The sequence below is a fragment of the Dromiciops gliroides genome, chromosome 2 (assembly GCF_019393635.1).
Source record: "Dromiciops gliroides isolate mDroGli1 chromosome 2, mDroGli1.pri, whole genome shotgun sequence".
NCBI classification, from domain to species: Eukaryota; Metazoa; Chordata; class Mammalia; order Microbiotheria; family Microbiotheriidae; genus Dromiciops; species Dromiciops gliroides.
Genome location: NC_057862.1, coordinates 297300683 through 297312712, shown reverse-complemented (window position 1 = coordinate 297312712; position 12030 = coordinate 297300683).

Below are 12030 nucleotides of genomic sequence, written 5' to 3'. Positions count from 1 at the left end.
GTAAGTGTTAGAGCCAGGATTCACACCTGGTTCTTCTGACCTCCAATCTAATGCTTTTTCCACTACATACCTACTTCCCAGTTTTTTCATCTGTAAAATAAAGATTTTGAGTTGGATAATCTTTAAAGTTCCAGTTCAAAATTCTATAACCCTATATGTTGTTGAGTTATTTCAGTCACGTCCAACTCTTTGTGACCTCATTTGGCGTTTTCTTGGCAAAGATACTGGAGTGGTTTATTATTTTCTTCTCTGGCTCATTTTACATGAGGAAACTGAGGCAAACAGAGTTAAGTGACTTGCCCAGGGTTGCACAGGTAGTAGTATCTAAGGTTGGATTTGTACTCATGAAGATGAGTCTCTCTGACTCCAGGCCTGGCACTCTATCCACTGCACCTCCTAGCAGTTCATAATCCTATATAAATGTGAGTTAATATAATCTTTCTGTCTGAGCCTTTCATGACACAAAGCCCAAGTATACTTTGGAGAACTTTCAAGCTTTCTTGTAGTAGCAGACTACTACTTTCATAGTAGCCATTTCCCAGGAAACCAGTGTCAACATTTGCATGGTATTTCCAGTTTACTAAGGTAGATTTGCTGCTTGTATAGGCACCATTTATAACATTACAGAATAAGTGGTGTGAAAAGGAGGAAAACAAAACAAATCCTTGATTAAGAAAACATTAGTCCCAAAGATGTATGTAAATTTCCAGTCACTTTCAGTTCCTAGTTTGAAGGGTCCTCTTGCAGAAGTCCTATGGGCCCATGACTCCTACTGATTAAAGGGGAAAGGGTGGTGGTGGCATTTCTCTCCCTCTCCCCAACTTTCTGCTGATCTTCATGGTTCTCTAAGTACCTCCCCCTTTTTAGTTAAGGTCTATGAGTAGCTATTGAGTCTTCTGATCCTTAAATGTCATCTCCCCAGTGTGAAATGAAGACAAAAAGCTATTCAGTCTTAACGTGAATCCGCAGTGTGATGTGGCAGCCAAAGAAACCAATGTGATTTCAGGCAGCATTAAAAGAGACTTTGCTTCTAGGAATAAAGATGCAATAGTCCCTCTGTACTCTGCTCTGGTCAGACCCCATCTGGAATATTGTATTTAGTTCTTTCCATCACAGTTTAGGAAAGACCCTGAAAAAATAGACAGCATCCAAAAGAGCACAACCAAGATTAAGGGCCTTGGTTGATGTCATATGGAGATTGGTTGAAGGAGTTGAGGTTGTTGAGCTTAGAAAAGAAAAGCTGGGGGAGATGTATTTGAAGGGCTGTCATGGAAAAGAATTAAACATGTTCTGTTTGGCCCAAGAGGGAAGAACTTGGAGCACTGGGAGGATGCTGCTTAGAGGAAAATTTAAGTTTGCTATCAGGAAAAACTTCCCATCAATCAGAGATGTCCAAAAGTGGAATAGGATGCTTCAGAAGGACATAGGTTCTTCCTTACTAAAAGTCTTTAAGCAGGGGCTGAATTGGCTACTTATTTACTTGGCAGGCATGTTATAGTAGGGATACTTTTCCATGATGGATTGGATTAAATGCTTGCAAAGGTCTCTTGCATCTCTCAAATTCTGTGATTCTTCTTGTTGCCCTGGCTTTCTTATCTTCACCTCCTCTCCCTTGTTCTACTTCTCTCCTTACTGGACACCTCTGTCACCATGCATATCCTTTGGGTATCATGTCTGATTTTTCCCAGTTACTCAAATGGGCAAAGGAGGGGTTAAGAGTTGTCTATGCTAGGATTTGATATTTTATCATTATTGTTACTATTGGGGGGGGGGTTGTAGTCTAATAGTAAAGGAAGTGTAGTACAGTGGAAAGAGCACTAGTTCTGGAATCAGAAGACTTGGATTCAAATCTCACCCATGGTGAGCAAGCCATTTGAAACTTCTCTAAGCTTTAATTTTCTTATCTATAAAATGCAGGGATTAGACTAGATGATTATTGAGGTCCCTTCTAGAGATTGCCCTCCATCACACCCTCCATGCCTTAATAGACAGTATTTTTTATTTACTCTGAGTGAACAAGTTCAAGGACTGGTGACCAAACCTCTAGTGATTATCCTGTACACACTGAGCCAGGTTAGTCCTGGGACAACATGCCTATTTCAGGCCCCTCATACCCCAAACCTTTCCATCTTTGTAGGACCTGTCAGAGCTTGGGCTACACTAGCAGTCTTTGAAAGAACAGAACCACCTCTGTGCCATGGTGAAGTATTTGAGGCAGAAGTTTGAGGGTTAGTCTTATTATTATGTAGGCTGAATAATTTGTCCTAAGTCTCATGCTCAGATAGTGATGCAGTTAGAGCTAGTCAGGTCTCCTGACTCTTAGATTGGTGCTCTTTTGGCTGGACTATATTACCCTTTCTAGCTCTTTGTCCTTGCCTCTCTTTGTGTGCTTCTCATTGTCTCTCTGCCTCTCTTCAAGTTAAGTAGAAGATGTGTAAACCAGGGAGTGCTCAAGGAAGGAGAGATGAGAAAAGTGGGCTGAAATGACAACTGCAGCTACTGCATATATTATTATTAGGCTTCTTTCAGAGAGGGAGTGTTCTGTCCTCCCCTAGAAGACTTCTAATCCTTTTGGTGCCCCCTTTCCCTTTCTACTCTTTAGGGGATTTGAAAAGCTGCAGATTTCAGATGTTCCAGTTTGGTCAAGCTAAGGCCTGAGAGCTTGAAATCTGTGTGATGAGAAAGCAGAAGTATGCTGAGGAGAAGTTTATCTCCTTTCCTCTGATAAAAGCTCTTACCACAAGTATATTCACAAACAGATGCAGGGCATCAGGCATTTCAGGGCTGTGGGACCAGGAAGTCAAGCAAGGTCTGGACTTTATCCCAAGGATCTGGAGCTGCCTCTTTCTGTCTCTTGCCTCCTATCAGGGCTGAGTCTTGATGGAACAACCAGATTCTTTTTTTTCGGCCCCCTTCTCAGCAGTTTTTAGTAGGGCTAGTTTCTAGCGTATGCCAGTTCTGGTTTTCATCATAGCTTCATGTCCAATATTCTCTCAGATCTTGATTCTAAGTCTTTCTTTAGCTTCTTCTGCTGCATAATCCAGGGGTTCTTAAGGGCCATAACACTTTCTCTGGCCTTTGGCAGGTGACCCCCTTCTTTGAAGGCCTCTGAAACTTTCCTTAAGCCACGTCTGCCCTCCTGATGGTCAAAAAAAGGAGCTCTAGCTCTCTTTATACCAGAAGTTCTTAAGCTGGGGTCCACAGAAAGATTTCAGGGGGGTCTGTGAATTTGGTTTTATTTAGTATTTTGATAACTATGTTTCAGTATAATTGATTTCCTTTGGAATTCTATGTATTTTATTTTATTCATTTAAATATGTTATTCTGAGAAGGGATGCATAGGTTTCACCAGCTTGACAAAGAGTTCCATGAAAAAAAAGGTTAAAGATCTCTGCTGTAGACTATGCTGTAGACAATGTAGAGTTTAGAGGGTGAAAATTCATCCCATTTAGTCTCTACAGACTCACCCTTAAGTCAATATAATTGGCAAAGCCTGTTAGCTAAATCAATGAATTCATTTTGTTGAGTGCAATTTGACAGGGGGAAAAGACTGAGAGGAAGCAGAATTCTCTGAGTGTACAAGTCTAAGATCTTAAATCAGAATATAAATAAGCACTGAGCAATAGGAATCTCCTCTTCTCCACATCAACTGGTAGGCACTGGATCTCTTATTTTACCCCTACATCAGTTTTTTTTTTACATGTTTTATAGTTCACTGTAGGCTGATATATGGTTAAATTGGTGTTGCTCTCTCTTCCCTCTCTTTTTGTTCTGACAAATATTTTTTAAATACTATTTTTATCATCTCCTCCTTCTACTTAAATTCTGCCTCCTAACCTCCCAAAATTTAGACATAACTTTCCAGTCTTAGTTCTCACTACTTCTTGTCATATATTTTACTTTTCCAGCTAAATTGGATAATCAGCTATTTACATATGTATCCTGCCCTCTACTACCCCTTTGCTCTAGTGCTATGCCCAGAAAGTACTCTTATCTCTTGCTTGTTGAAAACTTTATTTTTTCAAGTGCCAGCTCAAGTAGAATCTCTTTTGTGACACTTTCTCTGATCTGCACCAGCTAAAAATTCTCCTTCAATCCTCAAATTTCTTATAACAATTTCTGTGGATCTTTCCTTTGCCCCAACACACTCCACCTTGTATAATCTTTACTTGAGTACATGTTTTGGTCTCCTATTAAGTTATTAGCTCTTTGAGGACAGGGAATTTTTAGGTAGCTGGATGTCATAGTGGATAGCATGCTAGACTTGGAGTTGGAAAGAATTGCCGCATACAGTCACTAGAGGTGTAACCCTGGGTTAGTTGTTTAATTTCTCTGTTTCCATACGTGCAAAATGGGAATAATAACAGCACCTATCTTATAGAGTTGTTGTGAAGATTAATTGATATAATCTTTGTAAAATGCTTTACAAACTATTATTCTTTTTATTTTTCATATTTTGATCCCCTTACCATATGGGACAGTGCCTTAATAAATGGCATTTAACAAATGTTTGTGAGATTGAATTGAATTCAGATGACAAAATATATTGTGATATTTGTGTGATCTTGGGCAGGTTGCTTCACCTTTCTTAACCTTGGTCATGTGAACTATTGCTCATATTCATCAAGCCTTCCATTACCATCACATACCACAATTTATTTGGCCATTCCTACTTTGTTTCTAGTGGCTTTTTTCTACAACTAAAAATACTGCTATAGATATTTTGATATCTATTTTGATATATATTGGACTAATCTTTCTGCTACTGATCTAACCTAACCTTGGGTATCTCTGAACATTCTGTCCTAAACTCTCCTCTTTTCACCCTCTATGTTATCTTTATTAGTGATCTCATCAACTCAAATGGATTCGATTATTATCTCTATGCAGATGATTCTCAGATATACTTATCTAGCCCTAACCTCTCTCCTGACCTTCAGTCTTGCATCTCAAATTGCCAGTTAGATATCTTGAATTAGATGTCCTGCAGACATTTTAAACTTAGCATATTCAAAAATGAACTCATTATCAGCTAGGTTTCACAATGGATCGAGCACTGAACTTTAAGTCAGGAAAACTAGAGTTCAAATCCAACCTTAGACTCTTATTAGCTGTGTAACCCTGGGCATGTCACTTAACCTATCTCAGCCTCAGCTTCCTAATCTGTAAAAGGGGGATAATAATAGCACCTATCCAACAGGATTCTTGTGAGGATAAAATGAGATAATATTTGTAAAACACATTGCAAACCTTAAAGCACTATATAAATTCTAGCTATTATTATTTCCCCTAAAATCTTCCCCTTTTCTGAACTTCCTAAATACTATCTATGGTACTACCATCTTCCCACCACACAAGTATGCAACCTAGGTATCATCCTTGATTCCTTACTCTCACTCATCCTACACATCTAAGTTAATAAGTCCTCATGAGTCTACCTTTGCAAAATCTCTAATAAATGTCCCCTTTTCTCCTCTAAAATAGCTGCCTCCCTGATGCAGGCCTTTATCACCTCAGACCTGAATTATCACAGTAGCCTCTTGCTTGTTCTCCTAGCCTCAAGTCTCTCTTTACTCTAATTTCTATTTAGCTACCAAAGAGGTTTTCCTAAAGCACAGGTCTGATCATTTTCCCCAAACCCTCATGAATAAACTCCAGTGGCTTTCTCTGTTTGACTTTTTGTTGTTTCCCCCACCTCCTTCTGTCTAAAATTACCTATTTACCCTGTATAAATCTTGAATATACATTGTTTGTATGTTGACTTCCCCATTAGAGTGTAAGCTCCTTAAGAGTAGGGATTGTTTTTGCCTTTGTTTGTATCCCTAACACTTAGCTCAGTTCCTGAAACATAGTAAGGAAATGCTTAATAAATGCTTGTTGACTAGACTTAACTTGATATTGTTGGGATATATGTTTAGGAGTGAGGTCTCAAGTTGAATGGATATAAACAGTTTACTTTTCTCACATAATTCCAAATTGTTTTCCAGAATGCTTAAACAAACCCACAGCTCTACCAACGGTGTATTAGCGTGGTTGACTTCTCAAAGCATTTCCTTTGTTGGTTATTTCTGCCTTTAGTTATCTTTACCAACTTAATAGTTAGGAGGCAAATCCCCAGAGTCGTTCTGATAATCTCTGTTCCCTAGATTTTCATGACAATAATCTTTCTTTGATTCTCCTTTGATCTGTTTGACCACTCTTTAAGTCTCCTTTGCTAAATCATTATTCAGTTTTTACTTGGAGTATATCTTACTCTAAAAATGGGTGTACCACAGGACTCTATCTTTTTTCCCCTCTTTAAATTCTTTCTTGATAATTTCATCAGTTCCCATGGGTCCAATTAACCAACTCTAAGCAGATGGTTTCCAAATTTACATGTCTAACTTTATCTCTTTTCTGAGCTCATTTTGTATCTTTACCTAGGTATCCCATTTGCAACTCAAACTCAACTCAAAATGGAACTTATAGTTTTCACTCTTCCCTTACACACACACACACACACACACAAACACACACACACACTCCTTTCTTCCTTATTCCCTGTTTCCATCAAGGGCACCACTATCTTTCTGGTTGCCCACAGCTTCAATCTTGGATTCATCCTTGACTCTTAACAGCCCTTCCTGCCCTTATTCAATTAATTGCCAAGTGTTGTTGATTCTATTATCAACAGCATCTCTTGAATTCCTTCCCTTCTCTTTCCTCACATGAACACCATTCTTATATAGGCTCTTTCCACTCCTTCACTAGTGATTGCAGTGGCTTCAGATTGGTCTTCCTTCCTGTAGTATCTCTCCTCCTAAATCAATTCTCCACATGGCTGCCAAATTTATATTCCTAAAGTATATTTGATCATGTTACTTTCCTATTCAAGATGCTTTAATGACTGCCTATTGCCTCTAGAATAAATTATTAACCTTAATTGGCATTTAAAGCTTTTTGTAAACTGGCTCTACCCTACCTTTCCAGAATTGTTTAACATTTTCCCCTTCCTTTTCCTTGACTTTATATTTCAGTCAAACTAGTTTACTTGCTGTTCACCATACAAGACATTCCATCTTCTACTTTCATACATAATTGTACCCTATGCCTTGAATGTATTAGTGCCATTGTTCTCTTCAAGGTTCAGCTCAAGTACAAACTCCTACATGAGGCCTTTCCTGGTCTGTACAATTGTTAGTCCTCTTCTGAAATTACTTTGTATTTTATATTTGTTTATAATTGTGGAAGTTTGTGTATATGTGTGTATATTTACATATATATACATATCTATATGTATATAAGTGCTATCTATTACCTACTCTTCTCTTACAGGCTATTTGTAAGAATAAAATATTTGGGGCAGCTAGATGGCTCAGTAGATAGAGCACCAGCCCTGGAGTCAGGAGTACCTGATTTCAAATCTGGACTCAGACACTTAACATTTACTAGCTGTGTGACCCTGGGCAAGTCACTTAACCCCAATTGCCTCACTATAAAAAAAAAAAGAATAAAATATTCAATGTCCTTGAACTTTCAGTTCAATTCAACAAATATTCTGCACTTCAAGAGGTAGTGTGGCACAAGAGAAAGAGTGCTAGATATGGATTTATATTTTGCTTCTGCCACATAATACTTGTATAACCTAAGGCAAATTACTTATCCTCTGTTGGCCTCAGTTTTATCATATGTGAAATGAAGGAACTGAACCTCTCAGGGTCCCTGAACTCTAAATCTATGCTCCTGTGACATGTGCAAGCTCTTATGTGAAGAACTGGCACATAAAGATGAATAGTACATTTCCTGTCTCCAAAGAGCTAAAAGATCTTGGAAACATGGAAATGCTCTACAACTATTTCTCTTTGGTTATGAAAACAAATATTTTCCTTGAAGCCTTTCTTATGCAGAGGACTGACTGAGAACAAAGGAAGCCCTGCAAGTAGCTCTTCCTTTTGGTGGTCTAGGACCTGTCCCTCTCAAAGCCTTGATCCCTAAATATATCTACTACACCACCATTACAATGCTGCTTTTATGGATGGAGTTGGGAAGCAAGTCTCTACCCATCACTTTTTTCATAATGGCATCTGGTGCATTCAGATAGAAACCTCTTCATATGGAGAACTCATTGTGTTTCTCTGTGTGAAGAAAAAGATTGTCAATCTATTTTAAGGAGGGGGTGGGAGGAGAGAATCTCAGAATCACAAAAACATAGAAGAACAGAAAGACAATTGAATCTGGAATGAGAATTTCTTTCTGGGATCAGACCCTGCATGTGACCCTAGTTACCTGTGTTATTTTCAGTAGATCACTTTGGAGTTCCCTGAAGGAGAGTATTGGTCTAGACAGATTTATGAGTTCTCTTCCAGGTCTAGATCTATGATCCCATGAATATCGGAGTTGGGAAGGGCTTTAGAATCCACGAATCACAAAATGTCAGAGTTGTATGGACCTTAGAATAATAGAGCATAGAAGAGTTTGAAAATTGATTTTTTTTGAGTTGTTTTTTGGTTGGATCTCACTTTTTGTGATCCCATTTGGGGTTTTCTTGGCAAAGATACTGACTGGAGCAGTTTGCTATTTCCTTCTCCAGCTCCTTTTACAGAAGAGGAAACTGCGGCAAATTGGGGTAAGTTGCTCAGGGTCACACTGCTACCAAGTGTCTTAGGTCATATTTGAACTCAGGAAGATGAGTTTTCCTAAACCCAGGTCTAGCACTATATCCATTGTGCCACCTAGCTGCCCTACCTTTTGTTTTTACAATCCTTATATTTCCCAATATATCCATCTCATGTCTCCCTGAGGAGCTATCTCTTATGACTTAGAATAAAAATTAAAATGAAGGGAACAAATCCAGAAACCTACCAATACATAATGTTAAGGCTAAAAGAGACCTTAGAATGATAGAATATACAATGGCAGAGTAGCTAGGAACCATAGAGATTATCTAGTCATCATTGCAACAAATATTTATTAAGCTCCTCCTATGTGTTCCTGTCAAACTACTAGGGACAAAAATTTTGATCTCTCTGGGTCCCAGTTTCTCATCTATAAAATGAATTCTATTCAGTTCTAAATCTATGATCCTGTGAAACTAATGATTGGGGCAAAGGAGTGATGGGGTCATGGTACCTGTGAGGAGATTGGAGAGGGGAGAGACTAGAGGCAAGTTGAGCACTAGGTTACTGTTACAGTAGTCCAGGTAAGAGATGAAAAGGACTTGATCTAGAGGAGTGACAGTGAGTGGAGAAAAAGGCCTAAATGAGAGATTTCAAATGACTTGGCTACTAATTTGGACATGGTGAGGCTGAGGGATAGAGAAGAGCAGGTATCTGAGGTTTTCAGCCTGGTTGACTAGAATGATGGATCATCAGCATTCAACAACTAGCAAATAGCAACAGACTTCAGAAAGTTTTCACAAAATGGGGAAAAGAATAAGTTCCATTTTTGACATGTTGAGTTTGAGGTGTCCCAGGATATTCAGGTAGAGATGTCCAAAAAAGTAACTGTAGAAATAAAGCTGGAACTCATTGGAAAAAGTCCAGCCCCTTCATTTTTCAGAAGAATAAACTGCAGAGGTGTAAAATGACTTTCAAAAATCATAGTTTTTCAGTAGCATTATGTACCTGATTCTGCTAAAAGAGACAACTTTTGATTACTTTTTAAAATATATGCTTCAACTCATATGCAAATCTAGGATGTCATTTAGAAGAGCAGATGATTTCCTAAATTAATCCCCTGAAGTTGAAACCCCTCCCAGAAGCGACTGATTAGAGTCTTTGTTTTTTATAATTTATGTGGCAATGAACCTATTTGACAAAATGTGCTTGGTTCCCTGGAGATGGCCCTCTTCACTTTAATTGCATTGGGTCCCAGTAAGGAATTTATTACAGCAAGAGAAAGAAAGATGAATGGCTCAAAGCTTCCATTGTTGTTGAGCAACAACCCCTGACATTGAGTCCCACTCCTGATTCCTGGAGCTGTCCCTGCACATCTGCCTGCTGAAGGGATAGAAACAGAAATGCCTTGATTTCTATCCATTTAGTGCATTGGTAATTGGTGTTCCTTTTGCTTTTCTTGAAATCAATCGACATTTTGCTTAAAGGCAAAGAAAAATATTCAGGTGATACATTGTTTGTAAAGAGAGTTCATCTGATGTCCCTTACTTTGAATAAGGATTAAGCTTTTTGGGCTAAGGACTATGTTGGAAATAAAATTAAAATTTTCATTTGGAAAGAAACTTAAAGAGCATTCTATTCAATTTGTTGATGGGGAAATTGAAACCCAAAGATTGTTACTACCCTTTGTTTTTATGGGTACACTCTTCCCCTTTGTTTTTACCAAATCACACAGGTATACTTACCTGTACAATTATTAAAAACATTACCCTATCCATTTTTGTGGTTGTTGTTGAGTCGTTTCAGTTGTACCCAACTCTTTGTGACCCCATTTGGGAAATTCTTGGCAAAGATATTGGAATGGTTTGCCATTTGCTTCTCCATTTCATTTGACAGACGAGGAACTGAGGCAAATAGGGTTAACTTACCCAAGTTCACATAGTTAGTATGTATATGAGGTCAGGTTTGAACTGAGGAAGTCAAGTCTTCCTGATTCCAAGACCCGGGCTCTATCAACTCTGCCACCTAGTTGCCCACCCTAAGTAGTAGTAGTAGTAGGCTTCCACCAGTCGCGGATGACCATGGGTCAGCACCTTGAAGAGCCACAGGCCACAGTGTGGCTGTGCAGTCCGATATGGGAGCCGTAGGTCTTGCCGCAACAAGGACATTGGAAAACTGCGCTCTCTGTTGCCCGTTGGTTCCTGTGTCTCATTGGTTTTTCTTCCTCCCGAGTCTGAAGGCCCATCTCAGCTCTGCACAAGCTGCTCCTGAGTACTGAACTCCATGGGGCACGGTCCTTGGCCATCTCCTCCAAGCTGCAGATGTCTATTCCCAGAGCCCTCAAGTCTGGCTTGCATACATCTTTGTAGCGAAGCTGGGGGCGTCCAGCAGGTCTTTGGCCTGAGGCTAACTCACCATAGAGTAGGTCTTTAGGAATGTGCCCATCTAGCATGCGATGCCCACCCTAAACATACTCATATTCAAAAGCTACTTCATTTAGATGATAGAAACATACTGCTAGAAGGGACCTTAGAAATAATCTTAGTCCATCACTCACATTTTACAGATAAGAATATTCAGACCCAGGGGCAGCTAGGTGGCTCAGTGGATAGAGCACCGGCCCTGAAGTCAGGAGGACCTGAGTTCAAATCCGACTTCAGACACTTGACACTAGCTGTGTGACCCTGGGCAAGTCACTTAACCCCAATTGCCTCACCAGAAGAAGAAGAAGAAGAATATTCAGACCCAAAGAAGAGACAAAATTCGGTTGCTTTCAAGGGTTGCACAGATATTTCTATTCTGATTTTTTTTTAACCATTTGTGACAAGTAAAAAAACCCCATTATTGTCAATATTCAGTTGTATATTAATGATCACTTTATCCTAGTTCACCCTACTCTCAAACTAAATTTAAAATCTCATAAGCATCTATCTCAACACCTATACTTATTAGTTGTATGACCATCGGCAAATCACAACATCTCTGAGTTTGACTTTCTTTTTCTTTAAAAGGAGAAAGTAAATCAGAAAGTATTGTCTCCATTTTTCTTCTTTTATAGAAAAAAATGGAAGCAATAATACTTGTGCTACCTACCTCACATGGTAAAATGCTTTAAAAACCTTTGCATTTTATATACATGTTAGCTATTATTATTCAAGGCTTTTATAAATATGGATTATTATTACTTAATATCACACAGTGAATAATTGACAAACCTAGATCTTTTTGCTATCAGTCTACTTGTCTTTCCATTCTATTGCACTGCTTTCCAAAGCAATCCTTTTTAATTTTACCCACACTAGGTAAATATATATAGCTTCTTATCTTTTTTCACCCCACCTTGAGGGGCTGTGATGCCACACAGTGACACAATTACTTAAATTACCCGCCCATTCAACATGCCCTCATTCCTCACAGCAATAGATACTGGACCATG